The sequence below is a fragment of the Helianthus annuus genome, chromosome 7 (assembly GCF_002127325.2).
Source record: "Helianthus annuus cultivar XRQ/B chromosome 7, HanXRQr2.0-SUNRISE, whole genome shotgun sequence".
Lineage (NCBI taxonomy): Eukaryota > Viridiplantae > Streptophyta > Magnoliopsida > Asterales > Asteraceae > Helianthus > Helianthus annuus.
This window is the reverse complement of record NC_035439.2, coordinates 55,689,424-55,711,865: the sequence shown is the minus strand read 5'-3', so window position 1 is coordinate 55,711,865 and position 22,442 is coordinate 55,689,424. Positions and strand designations below refer to the sequence as shown.

Genomic DNA, 22,442 nt, shown 5'->3' with positions numbered 1-22,442 from the left:
CTGCTGACCTTGGGCTCCTGTGTTGTCGCTTAGGGTTTGCCAGGATAAAAGGGGACTTGGTCCCTTGAGTTAATCATTCGAGCATCTCATTCTCTTGTTCATCATTTCATTGCTCTCTGCTTTGTTTCCCTCTCCTCACACGTACATTCGTGAGTCTAGGGTTTTATCTTCACTTGTACAGATCATCCGGCTGGAGATCTTTTTTTTTTATTTGTTTGGTTGTTAATCTGTGATGACATATTCGCTTTGTATTTGATTCTATTCTTCATAATAAAGGTGTTTGATTCTTGGGTTCTGACATGGTATCAGAGCCCCAAGGTTGAATTGGGCTCTGGTTCTTCATCCGCTGCAGTACTAAGTTCCGACTAGCCTTCTCTCGTCCGATCTAGGGTTTCTTCCTTGACGGCATCCTGTGTTCTGGTCCCTGTTTCCAGAGTATTTTCTGCTTAGTGGAGACGGTGTAGATCTGGAAGTGTGAAACCATAAGTTCTAGGGGTTGGGGTTTTTTGGTTGGTTTCTGGTTTCCGGTGACGGCGCTGCTGTGGAAACCCTAATTTGGGGTGTTTGCTTTTGTTGGAAGAGAAGATCCTCGTTGGTCCCGTTAGGGCAAACCAACATGAATTGTTTCCGGTTTTGTAACCTGTGTCCTGTAACCCTAAGTGAAGGTTACAGACCTGGTCCCCTTCTGCTGGCACCCACTGTGAGATCGTTCCTTCCTTCTCTCTTTATTTTTCCGTTTTGCATCACTGTGTCTTGAGTCTAGGCATTCTTGATACTGGGTTTTAGGCAAGATTGGTCTGATTATTAGGACACAGAGAGGGTTCACTCTGTTGCATTTGTGTCTGGTTTGGTCTGTTGTGTTGTGGCTCCCTGGTCATTGTCTGCGGAGGCACCTTGAGTGACGAACCTCTGATCGGACCTCTGTCCAGGCTTAGCCGGTGGCTGTTTGGTTCTCTGTCAATCTGGTTGGTTTCTTTTGATTATCTGTTTGCTTGACTGTTCTGTTCTGAGTTTGATTTTTGACTGCTCTGTTCTGTGTTTCCTTATCTTGCTATCATGTCTGATAAAACTGAATCTGCTGTGACTTTGGTCAGTAAGTTAGATGCTCGTGACCCATTATATCTCCATGCTAGTCTCTCTAGTAGGCTCACAATACTTAGCATAAAACTAAAAGGGGCTGAGAATTATGTGGTCTAGTCTAATGCTATGAAACTTGCTCTAATGGCTAAAAATAAATTAGGCTTCATTGATGGAACTTGTAGTAGATCTAAAGACAATGATGTTCTTGCTAGTCAGTGGGACCGATGTAATTCTATTGTGCTCACCTAGATTCTGAACTCTGTTTCTGATGAATTATATGTTGGTCAAGTCTATTCTAAACTTGCCTCAGAAGTGTGGGATGATGTAAAAGATACCTATGATAAAGTTGATGGGTCTGTTGTGTTTAGCTTATATCAAAAAATAAACTCTGTTAGTCAAAATGGCTCTAGTGTGTCTGAGTATTATCATAAAATCAACACTATGTGGAAATAGTTTGATGCCATGCTTCAGCTGCCTTCTTGCACCTGCAATGCTTCTACTAAATTCAATGAGTTCAGTCAATTAATCAAACTTATGCAATTCTTAATGGGATTAGATGACATTTATCAACCTGTTAGAACCAATCTGTTAACAAGGGACCCTTTACCAACTATCAAAACTGCTTTTTCTATCATCTCTAGAGAAGAATCTCATAGAGGTTCAAACAATTCTCCTAAAATTCCTAATGTTGGATTTGCTACTAAATCTAACAATTTCAATGATAACAAGAAAAAAATTCAATAATGGTCCTAACCCAAATCTAAAATGCTCTCATTGCAACAAGATTGGACATACAGTTGATAAATGTTTTGAACTTCACGGTTATCCTTCAAACTATAGACCAAAACCTACTCAAGGCAGTTCACAGTGGGCTAGGTCTAACAATGCTGCTAGTAGTGGTACTGGTTCTTCTATGAATAATACTGTTAATGATAAAAATACTAGCTCTTTGAACTCTTTAACTGCTGATCAATTTTCTAAGTTGCTAGGTATGCTCAATGAGAATAAAACAGAGGACACAAATAAGTCCAATGTAGGAGGTAAATGCTTCAATTCTTTCTCTGAATACAAAAATATTTTCTGTTTCAACTCAAAAACTGTTCTCTTCACAGAATCAAAACTGGATTATTGATTCTGGTGCTAACCAGCATATGGTTATGTCTAGTAAGAATATGTTCAATCTTGTTGATGTTTCTGAATATAATTTAACTGTTAAGCATCCAAATGGTACTGATGCTAAAGTCACTCAAATTGGATGTTTTAAACTTTCGGACTCTGTGATTCTAAAAGATGTGTTTGTTGTTCTTGAATACTGTGTGAATCTTATCTTTGTGTATAAGCTAGCCAAAGCCAATAAGCTTAAGGTTGTGTTTGATGAAAACTCTTGCTATATTCAGGATTCATGCTTAAAGAAAACCCTGGTGACTGGTAGACAAACTGAGGGTTTATATTTCTGTGGTAACTCTCTAAGTTCTAGTTTTTCTTGTCTAAGTATGGCTGAAAAAGCAAAGCTTTGGCATTCCAGGCTGGGTCATCCAGCTGAACAAGTGTTAAAGATTCTTCAGCTTAAATCTGAGTCAATTTCTAACCCTTGTGATATATGTCACAAGGCTAAACAACATAGGTCCCCCTTCCCTCTTAGTGACCATCAATCAACTAAGGTTGGGGACCTTATTCACTTAGATGTTTGGGGTCCCTACAAGGTCACTAGTGTGGAAGGATACAAATACTTTCTTACTATTGTAGATGATTTCACCAGATTCGTTTGGGTTTATCTATTGAAATCTAAGTCAGAAGTTTTTAAAAATATAGAAAGTTTTTACAATCTGGTTAAAAATCAATTTGAAGTCAACATCAAAGTGTTTAGGAGTGATAATGGATCTGAGTTCACCAATTCTCAAATGACTGCTTTTGTTAAACTAAAAAGTATCATCCATCAAACTTCTTGCACCTATACTCTACAACAAAATGGTATTGTGGAGAGGAAACATAGACATCTGTTGAATATTGCTAGAGCTTTGCTATTTCAATCCAATGTTCCTCTTAGGTTCTGGTCTGAATGTGTTCTTACAGCATCTCACTTAATTAATAGGCTTCCTTCTTCTGTGTTACATGGCTGTTCTCCTTATGAAAAATTGTTTGGTTTCAAACCTTCTCTTGATCACTTGAAAACCTTTGGTTGTCTTTGCTATTTCACTATTTTAAATAATCCTGATAAACTTGAAGAAAGAGCTGAAAAACGTGTTTTTATGGGATACTCTAATTTTAAAAAGGGATATAAGGTGTGGAGTCTAGAACAGAAAAAATTCATCTTCTCCAGGGATGTTAGTTTCCATGAAACCACATTTCCTTTTAAAAATGAATCACATTCTGTTCTAGAAGGTCCAAATAACTTAAACCAATAAAATTTTTTTGATACCTATGAATTTTCAAGTGACCTAAATCCCAATGATGAAGAGAAGGTCTCCACTGACTCAACTACCCTGACACAGCAACACAGTGATGAGGTTGAATCACCTATGGATAGTAATACTCAGCAGTCATCAGGGATTGATGACTTATCTGAGAGTAATGAGTCCTTAGGAAATGAAACTGGTCCTGTGAGGGCTGAGTCTAGTAGTGTTAATGACGAGTCAAACCTTCCTAAGGGTACCATTCCTACTAGAAGATCCTCTAGATCCTCGACCGCTCCTAAAAGATTTGATGATTTTATTGTTGGCAATGCTAAATATAGTTATGATAAAGTAATTAATTATTCCAACCTTCCTAGTGAAAATATATGTCTTGCTGCCAATATAAATAAAATTATTAAACCACACACTTATATAGAAGCTCTTAAAGATAAAAGGTGGATTGATGCTATGAATGATGAATTGTCTGCTCTATATAAAAACAATACCTGGGATATTGTGGATATCCCTAGTGGTACAAAACCTATTGGATGTAAATGGGTGTTTATAGTTAAATACAAATCAACAGGTGAAATAGATAGATTTAAAGCTAGGCTTGTTGCTAAGGGGTTTAACCAACGTGAAGGGATTGACTTTGAGGAAACATTCTCCCCTGATGTCAAAAAGGTTACGGTTCGATGTGTTATTAGTCTATCTGTTCAAAACAACTGGCCCCTATACCAACTTGACGTAAATAATGCTTTTCTTTATGGTAATCTTAGGGAAGATGTCTATATGACCCTACCTGATGGGTTAAATATTGATCAACAGAATAAAGTTTGTAAGTTAAACAAATCTTTATATGGGTTAAAACAAGCCCCATGTATGTGGAATGAGCGGCTTGTTCAAACTTTAGTCAGAATTGGGTTTGTGCAATCTAAATGCGATCATTCCATGTTTATTAAGTCCGAAAAATCAGTCTTTATTGTCCTCATAGTGTATGTGATGAGTGGTAGTAAGCCCAATAGCTGTCCCATTGATCAAAATCATGTTTTGACCAATCTGACACTAAATAACTCAAAACCTGTTGATGTCACACAATATCAAAAACTAATAGGTAAACTTATTTACCTATCACACACTAGACCTGACATTGCTTACTCTGTTCATTATTTATCTCAGTTTATGCATAAGCCTACTGAGGCTCATACTCAAATCGCTTTCAAAGTGTTAAGGTACCTAAAAGGTGCACCTGGCACTGGGATCCTGTTTACAAAAAGCAACACCTTCCAGTTAACTGCGGTTGCAGATTCGGACTGGGCTAAATGTGTGGAAAGCCGTAGGTCTGTCACTGGTTTTTGCATATTTCTTGGTGGATCCTTGGTTTCATGGAAAAGCAAAAAACAAAGTGTAGTTTCTCGGTCCTCTGCCGAGGCCGAATACAGGTCCATGTGCAGTGCCACATGTGAAGTTTTGTGGCTGCTGAATATCTTAAGAGAACTTCATGTTGATGTGAATATTCCGGTTGTGTTGAAGTGCGATAACACTGCAACATTGTCTATTGCTGCCAATCCTGTCTTTCACGACAGAACCAAGCATTTCGAAGTTGATTTATTCTTTCTAAGGGAGAAAATTGCATCAGGGTTGATCAAAACTCAAGGTGTTAAGACCGAGCATCAGCTAGCTGACATATTTACCAAAGGCTTACTCCCAAAAACTCATTCTGAAATGTGTAAGTCGACATGTCTGTCCATTTTTTTTGCACATTTAAACTGAGGGGGGAATGTTAAAAATATAGTATTTATCCAGTATAAATGTGCCTTCTTTGTATTCCCTTTTATTTATTTTAACCATTTTATTTATCTTTGATTGTGAGGTTTGGGCTATGGAGTTTGGGCTGCTGGCTTTGGGTCTTTTATCAAGATGGATTGCTGGCTTGGGCTTATAGCCGTTGTGTCCAGATGGGCTGCTGAGCTTGGGCTCTTGTGTTGTCGCATAGGGTTTGCCAGGATAAAAGGGGACTTGGTCCCTTGGCTTAATCATTCGAGCATCTCATTCTCTTGTTCATCATTTCATTGCTCTCTGCTTTGTTTCCCTATCCTCACATGTATATTCGTGAGTCTAGGGTTTTATCTTCACTTGTACAGATCATCCGACTGGAGATCTTTCTGTTCATTTGTTTGGTTGTTAGTCTGTGATGACAGATTCGCTTTGTATTTGATTCTATGCTTCATAATAAAGGTGTTTGATTCTTGGGTTCTGACAGTAATCTTGATAATAACTCTATTTCGGTAAGAAATTCTTTTTCACCTTGTAGTGATCCCTCCTGGGCCCGTTTAATGGCAACGACTGTCCCGTCAGTAAAGATGCCTGTGTATACTTTTCCATACCCACCTTACCCAACTTCACTACCACCATCAAAATTGTTTGTAGCACGTTTCATTTCTTCATAACTGAGGCTTTTCACACCTTCAATTTTAAGGGATGCCCTAAAAACTGCACAAATATATATATATACACACGGAACCAATGTCAGATATCACATACTTGCTGAATTGCTGTTGAGGCCATTGACTAATGTTTAACTTCAAATTCATGAATATTAAGTTTTCAAAGCACAAAAGATAGCTGTTCCAATTAGGGTGTTGTTGATGTTTAATGCATGACCATTTTACCACAACTATACAGTTAACTCACCATGACGTCTGTTTGAAACTGCATGATATATTTTACTTTGCAATCTTAAAATATATAGTGAAACAAATGCAGAGTAAAACTGCACCAACAACAGCCCCTATCACAATGCCTGCTACTGCACCCTTGCTTACACCAGAAGAAGAAGGGGAAGTGGGAATGACTGCAATTAATAATATGAAAATATCAAACTCCTAGTAATATCAACCACCCGGTATTTAGCAAAATTAGTATCCTCCATCTAGAGGTGTAAACGAGCCGACTCGATACGATCGAGTTCGGCTAGTTCGAGCTCTATTTTCAAAGCTTGAGCTCGGCTTGTGAGTAGCTTTTCAATCTCATGCTCGCTGTCAACTAGATTATTATTTATTAATTAATTTGTAAACAATTATATTTATATTTTATATGCTTATAATTAAATTTTATATATGATATGATATGATATAATTTTTTTTAAATATAATAATTGTATTATACAAATATATATTTTATATATTGAATAAAGTGTATACAAATAGCAGGTCCATTTAGGCTCGTGAGCCTAGTTGAGCTCGAATGGAGGCTCGTTTAAGCTAGCAGGTCCATTTAGGCTCGTGAGCCTAGTTGAGCTCGAGTAGAGGCTCGTTTAAGCTAGGCATGATTCAAGCTTTTAGCGAACCAATCCGGAGTAGCTCCCGAGCCGCTCGGCTAGTTTACACCCCTACCTCCATGCATGACAAATCTAAGCGTGACAATATAATTCGAGTTCAAACATATTCTAAAGAATGGTGTATCATAAAAAAAATATTTAGGTAACAAAAAGGGAGTAATAAGTTATTTTGTTTTTCCTTTTATTTAACATATTTTGCAATTTATGAAACTGACTGTCAAAGCCGTTTAATTAACCCTACAACAAAATTGGTTTATCCAAACACCAAACCAATGATTGTGGCTTCAAATAACTATTTGTAAAATAAAAGTTTGAAGAATTAATAAGATTTGGATTATAGGAAACTTACAATCTTTATAAGGATCCAATAATGTGAAATTGAGAAGCTCATAAGGCCCAAATATTTCACTATCTTATTGAATCTATAATCTGTGATCGAGTATTAGGGTTTTGAGAGAATATGTGACAACTCGAATTATCAAGATTTCTATTTCGCATTTATTGCACGTACAATTATTAATTAGTAGTTTACTTGCACAATTGATTTCTATAGAATTGTATGTGTTTTGATATAATAAATTGTATTGTGTGATTGTGCACGGTTGTTTGTTAATTGTGAAAGACTTGTTAAATCTATGAACTTGGTGGTGAAACTATGAAATGGCTATGAGGTGGTGTACATATGTAAAATATGATACTTAGGGAGGTAAAGGGTAATTAGTGAAACTTAATTTATACTTAACCCTAATTCCTTGTTCACTAATCATTCTCACCCAAGAAACCAAGGCACGTACTTCACTTTCTCTAGCAATCATCACCATCATCATTGGCAAGACATCCATCACTTTTGATTTCACATTTCTCTAGAATCAATACAAGGTATTTGTTAATGATTGTTCGTTGATTATTTGATTGTATCAATTCTTGATTAATTGTTGATTGATAGAATGCTTGTAAACCCTAGCTTTGATTTGATGGTTCTGTGCTTAATTTGAATCTTAGTTATTGAAATGATGATGATGATTAGGGTACGCTTGATAGATTGATCATGTGATGAGTGTTGTTGTTAAGTATCGAATGATTGATTGATTCTGCATTGTGAAACTATGTACCTAGGGTTTTCTGGATCGTAGAAACACATAAAACGTAACTGATATAATCGTTATGAGGTGAACATTCGTATGTATGCTGATGTTAGTCAGAGTTTTAAGGAAAATAATTGTCTGAGGTTTAAGATAGCATATCAAATCCGAGTTTCTTAAATGAAAGCACATGTCCGAGTTTATTTATAGCATGAAGTACGAATTCTTTTATTTAAACTTAATGTGCCCGAGTTTTTAATAAATGATGAGGTCCGAAGTTTATAAAGGATTCCTTGTCCGATCTTTGATATACATGAGCATTGTCCGAGTTTCTTTTTAATCAATTGAAAGTGGTCCGACCTTTTAAACATTTCACATGGTCCGAGTATAAACTTGTTCACTAGTCCGAGCTTCTTGACATTTTTGTGTTACCCGAGTTTTGTTTGAGGAAAGCATAGGTCAGACTTTAATTAAGCAAAGGGGTCCGACCTTTGCTTGATTATGTTGTCCGAGTTTATGGAAGTTGATATGTCCGAGTTCTACTAAAGTGAATCAGGACCGAGTTTCTTGACATAGGGTCCGAGTTTCAACCCATGTCCTCTTGGTCCGACTTTGACACCATGACTCCTGTCCGACTTTATAACCCCCCCCCCCACACGCTGATGTCCGAGTTTTACTAAGGACATTAAGTCCGAATTTGTTTGATGTAGATATGTCCGACTTTGTACTTCTGGGGAGTGATAGACTTCATGTTAAGCATGAGACATCTGATTGTTATTGTATGTGATAGCCCAACTACTGCTTATTATACACATGATTCGACTCGTGAGCAAGTTATTAATCCTGTTAACTCTATTAGTTAATAAACTGTGTCGAATGGTAAAACCAGTTAAACATATTAACTCCGTTATGACTGGAAAGAAGTTAATTCAGGTAGACATGTAACATTTCTAGTGTGTGTATCTTGTTCAGTGTGATAACTTGATGAAGCATTTTAACCGCATATTCTTCCGTGAATCGTATGAAGATGATTAACTGGTTGTAGTACTTAATGTTAACGGTTATACACACTATGTGACGAACTTTGCATGCGAAACTTTACAAACATGAACTGACTGTGTGAAAATGCATTACCATAGGCCTTGACTGATTGATTGATTGTTTACGAGCACGTAGATAGCATACCGAGCAAACCAAGGTGAGTTCACACCCTTACCAAGGCATGGGATTCCCAGGGCACGGGAATTGGGATTGAAGGATTGAGATTGAATAGAACTGTACTTACACTATTACTAGACTACCATACCATCGTCCTCGGTTGTGCAGGACACATACGTGCAATCTACGTGCACATATACTTACTACTATCCTCGGTTGTGAAGGATACTTATACATATTACTATCCTCGGTTGTGAAGGATACCTATACATATTACTATCCTCGGTTGTGAAGGATACTTATACTTAATTACTATCCTCGGATGTGAAGGATACCCACGTAAGACCTACGTGAACTTATACTTACTACTGTTCTCGGATTGTGAAGAACACATATGGTTACGAATAGTCTAGTGGTTATACAACATGGGAAGTCCCCACCAATAGAACGTACTAACGGCCCAGTAGAGCCACCTGTTACAAACGAACTTACTATTACACATTTACTTTCTGTGAACTCGCTCAACTAGTTGTTGATCCTCTGTTACATGCCTTGCAGGTCGTTAGGTATATGGAGCTTGCACAGGGAGGAGCAGGCCGTTGTGGGCATGGATCGTGATTATCATGTTAAACACTTTTGATATTTGATACTTGTTTACGATGGGATTTATTTATACGCTTCCGCTAAACAAAGATAACTTTCTTATGATTTGAAACACCTTTCATATGGATTTGGTTTGGTTTAAATGACAACTACTTTTATTATATGTATTGTTCTGTATGATTGGTGGCTTGATCCTGGTCAGTCACGCTCCCAAGCGGTGATACTCCGCGGGTGAATTTCGGGGGTGTGACAGATTGGTATCAGAGCCATTGGTTATAGAGAACTTGGTTTTAATATGGGAAAACGTTTTATTGAAACCGGACTATAACCAGAACAGTGCTCTCAACGATCCACAACGACGCTTCGCTCCACGTGCAAGACTCGACATCCTAGGTAATAAGGTTTATGTTTATTGCCTACATGCTAAAATTGCATAGAACTTTGCTCGTAGTATGCTTACATTACTTTGCTCACTACTTGTTATTGCTTGAGAATACTTAAGTGCTTACACTCTTCTGTCATCGCTCTATTCGCGAACCACTCTAACTCACGTTGCATTTGCTATGAAGATCATGTCTGGACGAATTAACATGACTCAAGCCCAGCTAGAGGCTCTCGTTCAAGCTCAAGTTGCTGCGGCACTTGCAGCTGCTCAAGCAGGTAGTATACCCTACAGTTTAGACTCATACTAGGATCTTTAGATCCTACCTTAACTCTTGTGATTAACTTTGTCATATTCGTACACAATAGGTCAACCCGCTCAGCAACAACCTGTGTGTACCTTCAAGAATTTCATGGATTGTCGTCCTAGCACGTTCAGTGGCACGGAGGGAGCAGTTGGACTCCTCCACTGGTTTGAAAAGATCGAGTCGGTTTTTGAGATGTGTGAATGCCCTGAGGCTCGCAGGGTGAAGTACGCCACTGGCACACTTGAAGGGATTGCGCTCACTTGGTGGAACGCACAAGTGCAGATCTTAGGGTTGGCAGCTGCTAACGCCACACCTTGGAATGATTTCAAGGAGCTGATAAAAAGGGAATACTGCACTCGTGAAGACATCCACAAGCTGGAAGATGAACTGTATCACTTGAAAATGGTTGGGTCAGAGATCGAAGCTTATACTAAACGGTCGAATGAGCTGGCCGTGCTATGCCCAACTATGGTGGACCCTCCATACAAGCGCATCGAGTTGTACCTCAAGGGAAGCACCAGAGATTCAGAGTCATGTGACATCGGCTAATCTTGACAACCTTCAGGCTATTCAGCGCCTCGCTCACCGCATCACAGATCAGGCAGTGGATCAGAACAGACTGCCAAAGCGTATCAGCGCTACTGCTACCGTTACTGCTTCTACTACACTTGCTACTCCCAGTGAAGGCAAGAGAAAATGGGATGGGGATTCTAGCAAGGGATCAGCATCAGTGCAGTCACAAGCTCAGCAACGAAAGACAGACAGTTACCAGAGTCCCAGACAGCACTCCTCAGGCAGCCACAGACAGGGAGGATATCGAGGAAACCTCCCGAAGTGTAACACCTGCAACAAGCACCACAGTGGCCAGTGTAATAAGGGTCGCTGTCAAAGATGCCTCAAGATGGGTCATGAGGCCAAAGATTGTAGAAGCCCTCGACCTGCGAACCAGAATCAGCAGCAGCCCCAAGCACAGCAGAATCAGCAGCAGGGCAACAAAGGGTGTTTTCATTGCGGTGCAGAGGGTCACTTCAAAAGGCACTGCCCTCAGCTGAACAGGAACCAGAACAACAACAACCATAACAACAATCAGGGTAATGGCAACAACAACAATGGTGGAAACAACAATGGCAATGAAGCAAGGGGTCGTGCGTTTGTGTTGGGGCAGGGTGATGCCAGAAACGATCCAAACGTCGTTATGGGTAAGTTTCTTCTCGACGATATTTATGTCACTGTTTTGTTTGACTCGGGTGCGGATACGAGTTATATGTCTTTGAAAATGAGTAAACTGTTAAAACGTACACCAACACCCCTAAACACCAAACATGTCGTAGAACTAGCAAACGGTAAAAGTGTAGAAGCCACGCATGTAGTCAAGGGTTGTAACATCGTTCTAGCGGGTCAGACTTTCTCTATCGATCTTATTCCTATAGTTCTGGGTAGTTTCGACATCGTCATCGGCATGGATTGGTTATCTAGGCAGCAGGCAGAGATTCTATGTAAAGAGAAGATCATCCGTATTCCTCGTTCGGATAAGGAACCTCTCGAGGTTCAAGGCGACAAGAGTGGTGCAGTAGTTGGCATCATCTCTTTCTTGAAGGCTCAGAAATGTTTACGAAAGGGGCATACTGCCATTCTGGCACTGGTTACTGATGCAGCGTCGAAAGATAAAAGGGTAGAGGATATTCCAGTTGTACGCGAGTTTCCTCAAGTGTTTCCTGAAGATTTACCTGGTCTACCGCCTCATCGCCAGGTCGAGTTTCAAGTCGAGCTAGCTCCAGGAGCAGCACCTATAGCTCGTGCACCGTATCGTTTAGCTCCAACTGAACTGGAAGAACTGTCAAAGCAACTACAAGAGCTTTTGGATAAGGGCTTCATTCGTCCAAGCTCTTCGCCTTGGGGAGCTCCAGTACTATTCGTGAAAAAGAAGGATGGCACTTTCAGGATGTGCATCGATTACCGCGAATTGAACAAGGTCACAGTGAAGAACCGCTATCCTCTTCCACGCATTGACGACTTATTCGACCAGTTGCAAGGGTCGAGTTACTATTCCAAGATTGATTTAAGGTCAGGGTATCATCAGCTGAGAGTCCGGGATGAGGACGTCTCCAAGACAGCATTTAGAACTCGCTACGGCCATTACGAGTTTCTAGTCATGCCTTTCGGGCTCACGAACGCGCCTGCAGTCTTTATGGATCTTATGAATAGGGTGTGCAAACCCTATCTTGACAAGTTCGTCATTGTCTTCATCGACGACATTCTGATCTACTCCAAGAGTCAGGAGGAACACGAGCAGCACTTACGACTTATCTTGGAACTTCTTCGAAAGGAGCAACTGTACGCAAAGTTTTCAAAATGCGACTTCTGGCTTCGTGAAGTCCACTTCTTAGGCCATGTGGTGAACAGGGATGGAATTCATGTCGATCCATCCAAGGTAGATTCGATCAGGAATTGGCCAGCACCGCGTACACCAACAGAAATACGCCAATTCTTGGGTTTGGCGGGATACTACAGGCGGTTTATCAAAGACTTCTCCAAGATCGCGCAGCCGCTTACTATGCTGACACAGAAAGGTGTCGTTTACAGATGGGGTAGTACGCAGGAAACTGCTTTTCAGTACCTGAAAGATAGACTATGCAGCGCACCTATCCTCTCACTGCCCGAGGGCACGGATGACTTCGTGGTTTATTGTGACGCATCGATACAGGGGCTTGGTTGTGTACTGATGCAGCAGGATAAAGTTATTGCCTACGCCTCTCGTCAACTCAAAGTTCATGAACGGAATTACACGACGCACGATTTAGAGCTGGGAGCTGTTGTTTTCGCACTTAAGATATGGCGACACTACCTGTACGGTACCAAGTGCACTATTTACACCGATCACAGGAGTCTCGAGCATATCTTCAGGCAAAAGGAATTGAATATGCGTCAACGACGATGGGTCGAGCTACTTAATGATTACGAATGCGCCATCAAGTACCATCCAGGAAAAGCCAATGTTGTGGCTGACGCCCTCAGCCGAAAAGATACCTTACCTAGACGTGTACGAGCCTTGCAGCTCACCATTCAGTCCAGTCTTCCCGCACAGATACGAGATGCTCAGGTGGAAGCATTGAAACCAGAAAATGTCAAAGCTGAAGCCTTACGCGGCTCAAGGCAACGAATGGAACAAAAGGAAGACGGCGCATACTATGTAACGGGGCGTATTTGGGTCCCACTATACGGCGGTTTACGAGAACTTGTGATGGATGAAGCTCATAAGTCTCGTTACTCGGTACATCCAAGTTCGGATAAAATGTACCATGACATCAGAACAACATACTGGTGGCCCGGCATGAAAGGCCACATAGCCACTTACGTTGGCAAGTGTTTGACATGTGCAAAAGTCAAAGTGGAGTATCAGAAACCAGCGGGCCTACAGCAGCAACCCAAGATACCGCAATGGAAATGGGAAGAAATTTCCATGGATTTTGTTACTGGCCTACCTAGATCCCAGCGCGGGAATGACACTATTTGGGTGATCGTTGATCGACTCACCAAGTCTGCTCATTTCCTGGCTATTAGGGAAATAGATAAGTTCTCTACCTTAGCAGACGTCTACTTGAAAGAAGTTGTTTCGAGGCACGGAGTGCCAACCTCTATCATTTCGGATCGGGATGCACGATTCACGTCAGAGCTATGGCAAGCGATGCACAAATCTTTCGGCTCAAGGTTAGACATGAGCACAGCGTATCATCCTCAGACGGATGGGCAGTCTGAGCGACCGATCCAAACACTTGAAGACATGCTTCGGGCATGTGTTATCGATTTCGGCAACGGCTGGGAAAAGCATCTCCCGTTAGTGGAGTTTTCGTATAATAACAGTTACCACACCAGCATACAAGCCGCTCCATTCGAGGCATTGTACGGACGTAAATGCCGGTCACCTCTCTGTTGGGCAGAGGTGGGGGATAGTCAGATTACGGGTCCAGAGATTGTAGTGGACGCCACAGAAAAGATTGCACAGATACAACAACGCATGGCGGCAGCACGCGACCGTCAGAAAGCCTACGCGGATAAGCGTAAGAGGCCATTGGAATTTCAGGTCGGGGACCGGGTTTTACTAAAAGTCTCACCCTGGAAGGGTGTGGTTCGTTTTGGCAAACGGGGCAAATTAAATCCGCGGTATGTCGGACCGTTCGAGATCATTGAGAAAATCGGCAAAGTGGCCTACAAGTTAAACCTACCAGCTGAACTCGGTGCAGTTCACAATGTATTTCACGTGTCGAATCTGAAGAAATGCCTATCAAATGAGACCCTCATAGTTCCTTTTAAGGAACTCACTATCGACGAGCGGTTGCAGTTCGTCGAGGAACCAGTTGAAATCACGGACCGGGATGTTAAGGTCCTCAAAAGCAAGAGAATCCCTCTTGTTCGAGTTCGTTGGAACTCCCGACGTGGCCCAGAGTACACCTGGGAACGCGAAGATCAAATGAAAGAAAAGTACCCCCAGTTATTCGGAACCAATGCAACCACTACTGAGGCTGAAGCTACTACTACTGAATTTCGGGACGAAATTCCAAATCAACGGGGGGATGATGTGACACCCCAGGAAAACCAGTGAACAGTACAACTTACCTAGCTTCCTCAGTGAGTGCGTACCAAATTTCGGGACGAAATTTCTTTTAAGTTGGGGATAATGTGACAACTCGAATTATCAAGATTTCTATTTCGCATTTATTGCACGTACAATTATTAATTAGTAGTTTACTTGCACAATTGATTTCTATAGAATTGTATGTGTTTTGATATAATAAATTGTATTGTGTGATTGTGCACGGTTGTTTGTTAATTGTGAAAGACTTGTTAAATCTATGAACTTGGTGGTGAAACTATGAAATGGCTATGAGGTGGTGTACATATGTAAAATATGATACTTAGGGAGGTAGAGGGTAATTAGTGAAACTTAAATTATACTTAACCCTAATTCCTTGTTCACTAATCATTCTCACCCAAGAAACCAAGGCACGTACTTCACTTTCTCTAGCAATCATCACCATCATCATTGGCAAGACATCCATCACTTTTGATTTCACATTTCTCTAGAATCAATACAAGGTATTTGTTAATGATTGTTCGTTGATTATTTGATTGTATCAATTCTTGATTAATTGTTGATTGATAGAATGCTTGTAAACCCTAGCTTTGATTTGATGGTTCTGTGCTTAATTTGAATCTTAGTTATTGAAATGATGATGATGATTAGGGTACGCTTGATAGATTGATAATGTGATGAGTGTTGTTGTTAAGTATCGAATGATTGATTGATTCTGCATTGTGAAACTATGTACCTAGGGTTTTCTGGATCGTAGAAACACATAAAACGTAACTGATATAATCGTTATGAGGTGAACATTCGTATGTATGCTGATGTTAGTCAGAGTTTTAAGGAAAATAATTGTCTGAGGTTTAAGAGAGCATATCAAATCCGAGTTTCTTAAATGAAAGCACATGTCCGAGTTTATTTATAGCATGAAGTACGAATTCTTTTATTTAAACTTAATGTGCCCGAGTTTTTAATAAATGATGAGGTCCAAAGTTTATAAAGGATTCCTTGTCCGATCTTTGATATACATGAGCATTGTCCGAGTTTCTTTTTAATCAATTGAAAGTGGTCCGACCTTTTAAACATTTCACATGGTCCGAGTATAAACTTGTTCACTAGTCCGAGCTTCTTGACATTTTTGTGTTACCCGAGTTTTGTTTGAGGAAAGCATAGGTCAGACTTTAATTAAGCAAAGGGGTCCGACCTTTGCTTGATTATGTTGTCCGAGTTTATGGAAGTTGATATGTCCGAGTTCTACTAAAGTGAATCAGGACCGAGTTTCTTGACATAGGGTCCGAGTTTCAACCCATGTCCTCTTGGTCCGACTTTGACACCATGACTCCTGTCCGACTTTATAAACCCCCCCCCACACGCTGATGTCCGAGTTTTACTAAGGACATTAAGTCCGAATTTGTTTGATGTAGATATGTCCGACTTTGTACTTCTGGGGAGTGATAGACTTCATGTTAAGCATGAGACATCTGATTGTTATTGTATGTGATAGCCCAACTACTGCTTATTATACACATGATTCGACTCGTGAGCAAGTTATTAATCCTGTTAACTCTATTAGTTAATAAACTGTGTCGAATGGTAAAACCAGTTAAACATATTAACTCCGTTATGACTGGAAAGAAGTTAATTCAGGTAGACATGTAACATTTCTAGTGTGTGTATCTTGTTCAGTGTGATAACTTGATGAAGCATTTTAACCGCATGTTCTTTCGTGAATCGTATGAAGATGATTAACTGGTTGTAGTACTTAATGTTAACGGTTATACACACTATGTGACGAACTTTGCATGCGAAACTTTACAAACATGAACTGACTGTGTGAAAATGCATTACCATAGGCCTTGACTGATTGATTGATTGTTTACGAGCACGTAGATAGCATACCGAGCAAACCAAGGTGAGTTCACACCCTTACCAAGGCATGGGATTCCCAGGGCACGGGAATTGGGATTGAAGGATTGAGATTGAATAGAACTGTACTTACACTATTACTAGACTACCATACCATCGTCCTCGGTTGTGCAGGGCACATACGTGCAATCTACGTGCACATATACTTACTACTATCCTCGGTTGTGAAGGATACTTATACATATTACTATCCTCGGTTGTGAAGGATACCTATACATATTACTATCCTCGGTTGTGAAGGATACTTATACTTAATTACTATCCTCGGATGTGAAGGATACCCACGTAAGACCTACGTGAACTTATACTTACTACTGTTCTCGGATTGTGAAGAACACATATGGTTACGAATAGTCTAGTGGTTATACAACATGGGAAGTCCCCACCAATAGAACGTACTAACGGCCCAGTAGAGCCACCTGTTACAAACGAACTTATTATTACACATTTACTTTCTGTGAACTCGCTCAACTAGTTGTTGATCCTCTGTTACATGCCTTGCAGGTCGTTAGGTATATGGAGCTTGCACAGGGAGGAGCAGGTCGTTGTGGGCATGGATCGTGATTATCATGTTAAACACTTTTGATATTTGATACTTGTTTACGATGGGATTTATTTATACGCTTCCGCTAAACAAAGATAACTTTCTTATGATTTGAAACACCTTTCATATGGATTTGGTTTGGTTTAAATGACAACTACTTTTATTATATGTATTGTTCTGTATGATTGGTGGCTTGATCCTGGTCAGTCACGCTCCCAAGCGGTGATACTCCGCGGGTGAATTTCGGGGGTGTGACAGAATAGGGATGAATGTGTTCTTCTATTAGAATTGGTAAATGATAATGTTCATCCTAATATTACATATATACATGGCCGGATAATATCATAACCGCCACTAAACTAAACTAACATAATAATAATAGTAATAACAATCTAACATATAAATATAAACTATGCCTTATATCTAGCTTATATCCTATCTTCTAATAATCCCTCCCGTAAGCTAGATTGAGACAACATGTAGAATTTCTTTAACACGATTGAAATCTTTTGACTGCAGTGCCTTTGTGAGTATATCCACTGCTTGTTCCTTAGTTGTGCAGAACCTAACTTCCACCTTGTCGTTCCTGATTAAATCTCGAATAAAATGGTACTTAATTCTTATGTGTTTGCTTTTTCCGTGATAGACTGGATCCTTGGCCAAACTTATAGTTGATTTGTTGTCACAGAGAATTGTTGGAGGACATTCCATATTTATTTGAAGCTCATTTAGAATTCCTTTTAACCACAGTGCTTGACATCCAGTTAGAGACAAGGCAATGTATTCCGCATCAGTTGAAGATGTCACACCCCCAAAATCCACACGCGGAGTACCACCGCTTGGAGGCGTGACTGACCAGGATCAAGCCACCAATCATGTTGAACATATAGGTATTAAGTAAAAGTAATTGTAATTCAACCAACCAAATACGAAAGGTGTTCCAAACACAAGTATAATTTCAATGTTTAGCGGAAGCATAAAAGTAAACCCAACATAATCATAAGTATGTAATGTCATAAATGTTTAACAAAGCATTCACGATCCTTGTCCACAACGACCGCGCCTCCCAGTGCAAGCGCCTAGTGTACCTAACGACCTACAAGGCATGTAACAGAGAGTCAACAACTAGTTGAGCGAGTTCACAGTGGGTTGTTTAGTAATAATGTTCGTTTCATAAATCGTTGTTTGTTTAGTAACCCATGTATCGTTATTAATTACATCGCGGCCCTCCAGGCATGTGTGCGAAGATTAGTGGGGGTTTCCCATGTATTGTAGACTAGTTTTATTTGTATCGCGGCCCTCCAGGCATGTGTGCGAAGATTAGTATAAGTATCGCGGCCATTCCAGGCATGTGTGTGAAGAACAGTATCAGTATCGTGGCCATTACAGGCATGTGTGCGAAGAGTAGTGGGGGTTTCCCCTGGTATCACTAGTCTAGTAGTAATTCCGATAACCATGCAAGTACAATTCATCAACCAATCCCATTCCCTACCCCGGGAATCCCATGCCTTAGTAAGAGTGTGAACTCACCTTGGTTTGCTCGGTATGCTGAAGTATGTGCTCACAGTTTATCAATCAAGTCCTAGAGTACGCACGTATACATAATCAGTTTATATCCACTAAGCATATACAATCACAGTAGTGTTGGACTAGCAATCACCAACAACATAAGACACATATTCAAGTCCATACAAGTCATGCATATCAGCTAACAGTAGTTAATAAATCCAGTTAACTTTAACAGAATTAAACCAGGTTACTGTGCAGATTACCCAATCGGTGAAACACCCCTGTTTCGCCGTGAATCCCTTTCGACGAAACGCCCTCCGTTTCGTCGTTACATCCCTCGGCGAAACACTCTAGATTTGTCGGGTTTGCTTCGTCATGATTGGTCTCGGCGAAACACAATATGTTTTGCCATGTCGGTTTCGTCATAACAACGTGTTTCGCCGATGACTTTTTTGTCGAATACCATAACTGTTTCAGCAATAATAAACAATGTCACAGAATCTAAATGCCCTAATGGCCGACATCTATCAACCACCGCCCAACCTCATTGGACCAAGAATGCATAATCAAAGTTTCTCATTGGACCTCCAATATCAAACTCATTCACTAAATAGTCAACGGCCATATGATCAGTTGTCGGATTCATCATCATCATCACGCTAAACAAGACTACATATAAATTATAATATCAATATGGCCGACAATTGTTGAATGTTCAAATGGTATTATTGGACCAAATAACTTGGTGGGTTTGACAACTACACACACTTCAATTTGATTTCAACATTTAATAATCATGCAATACTTACTGACAATTCCTTATATTAATCACATGGCTGTCATTTTCGAACCCCACAAACACATGATCGAGATTACATCACATGGCAGTCTTATCACCTCTCATGGCATATATTTCAAGGGTTAATTTATGATGTCACATTTATTCACATCAATCATCATCTATAGTTACATACAGCCGTTACCCTAAACATCATGTAAAACAGAATCATTATCAACATTCAATTCAACAATAAAACATACGTATTGCAGCCGATCTATATACATGTGCATCCATCCATTCAGTTTTACAATCAGCATTATATCATCAGATTAATCATCGAGAATCATAACATAATCATATAACATCCGTTATTCAATCTAACATATACATACAAACACGAAATCATGCATAGTTCAAACAACAGTGCAACTAACCGTGATGATAGATCACAAGATTGATTTGAGGGAAAAGGTGGAAGTCTTGCAGTTGCCGTCGCACAAAGATGAGGGAAGAGAAGTGGTTAGGGTTTTTGCCGAAAGTTCTCACGTAAAGGTTATAATTAAAACAGTATCATGATGTTACTGGGCCAAGCCCACTTCTGTTTTCGTTGGCAACATGGTGGACGAAAACACATAGGGTGTTTTCAGCCATGAGATGTTGGTATTGGCCAAGGTTCTATTGTTTTGTTTATAAAACATAAATTAACACCACCATATATAAAACACACTCAACATCCATCATGTATAACATACCAACTACAATACGATTTAACATATTACAACGTGTCCGGTTGTGAAACAAACAAATCGTGTATCGGACAATCTAAACAATTAACGTGCAATAGTGCGAAAATGGAACCTTGGAAACTCGAGTTGTCACATTATCCCCAACTTGAAAGAAATTTCGTTCCGAAATTTAGCATGCGGTTACTGAGGAAGCTAGTTAAGTTGTATCGTTTACTGGTTTTCCTGGGGTGTCACATCACCCCCCCGTTGATTTGGAATTTCGTCCCGAAATTTGGTAGTAGCTTCAGCCTCAGTAGTAGTTGCATTGTTCTGGAATAACTGGGGATACTTGAGTTCCATCTGGTCTTCTCGTTCCCAGGTGTACTCTGGGCCATGACGGGAGTTCCAACGAACTCGAACGAGAGGTATTCTAGTGTTCTTGAGGACCTTAACATCCCGGTCCGTGATTTCAACAGGTTCCTCGACGAAATGTAGCTGCTCATCGATAGTGAGTTCCTTCAAAGGAACTATGAGGGTCTCATCAGACAGACACTTCTTCAGATTCGACATGTGGAAAACGTTGTGAACTGCACCGAGTTCTGCTGGTAGGTTCAGTTTGTAGGCCACTTTGCCTATTCTTTCAATGATTTCGAACGGTCCAACATACCGCGGATTGAGCTTGCCCTGTTTACCAAAACGAACCACACCTTTCCAGGGTGAGACTTTGAGTAGCAATCGATCCCCAACTTGGAACTCGAGTGGTTTCCTGCGCTTATCATCGTAACTTTTCTGACGGTCATGAGCCGCCGCCATGCGTTGTCGTATCTGTGCAATCCGTTCAGTAGCATCAACTACCATTTCCGGACCTGTGATTTGACTATCCCCCACCTCTGCCCAACAGAGAGGTGACCGACACTTACGTCCGTATAATGCCTCGAATGGAGCGGCTTGTATGCTGGTATGGTAACTGTTGTTGTACGAAAACTCCACTAATGGGAGGTGTTTTTCCCAGCTGTTGCCGAAATAGATAACACATGCCCGAAGCATGTCTTCAAGAGTTTGAATAGTGCGCTCCGACTGCCCATCCGTCTGAGGGTGATAAGCTGTGCTCGTGTCTAATCGAGAGCCAAAAGATTTGTGCATTGCTTGCCACAATTCTGAAGTGAATCGTGCATCACGATCCGAAATAATGGAGGTTGGCACTCCATGCCTCGAAACAACTTCTTTCAAGTAGACATCTGCTAAGGTAGAGAACTTATCCGTTTCATTGATAGCCAAGAAATGAGCAGACTTTGTGAGTCGATCTACGATCACCCAAATAGTATCATTCCCATGCTGGGATCTAGGCAGGCCAGTAACAAAATCCATGGAAATTTCCTCCCATTTCCATTGTGGTATCCTAGGTTGCTGAAGTAGGCCTGATGGTTTCTGGTATTCCGTCTTGACCCTCGCACAGGTCAAACACTTGCCGACGTAAGTTGCTATGTGGGCCTTCATGCTAGGCCACCAGTACGTAGTTCTAAGATCGTGGTACATTTTGTCCGAACCTGGATGTACCGAGTAGCGAGACTTGTGAGCTTCATCCATTACCAGCTCGCGTAAATTGCCATAATGTGGAACCCAAATGCATCCTGTTACGTAGTAGGCGCCGTCTTCCCTTTGTTCTAATCGTTGCCGTGAGCCGCGTAGGGCTTCAGCCCTAACGTTTTCTGGTTTCAATGCTTCTATCTGAGCATCCCGTATCTGTCCAGGGAGACTAGACTGAATAGTGAGTTGCAAGGCTCGTACACGCCTAGGTGTAGTGTCTTTCCGACTGAGGGCGTCAGCCACAACATTGGCTTTGCCTGGATGGTACTTAATAGCGCATTCGTAATCATTCAGCAGCTCGACCCATCGTCGTTGTCGCATGTTCAATTCCTTCTGCATGAAGATATGCTCGAGACTCCTATGATCGGTGTAAATAGTGCACTTGGTACCGTACAGGTAGTGTCGCCATATCTTAAGCGCGAAAACAACAGCTCCAAGTTCTA

General features: G+C 40.6%; 1 pseudogene; it reads right to left on the bottom strand.

Annotated features, from left to right (window-relative positions):
- LOC110900691 overlaps nucleotides 1–22,442 on the bottom strand; it is a 115,161-nt pseudogene that overhangs the window by 24,897 nt on the left and 67,822 nt on the right.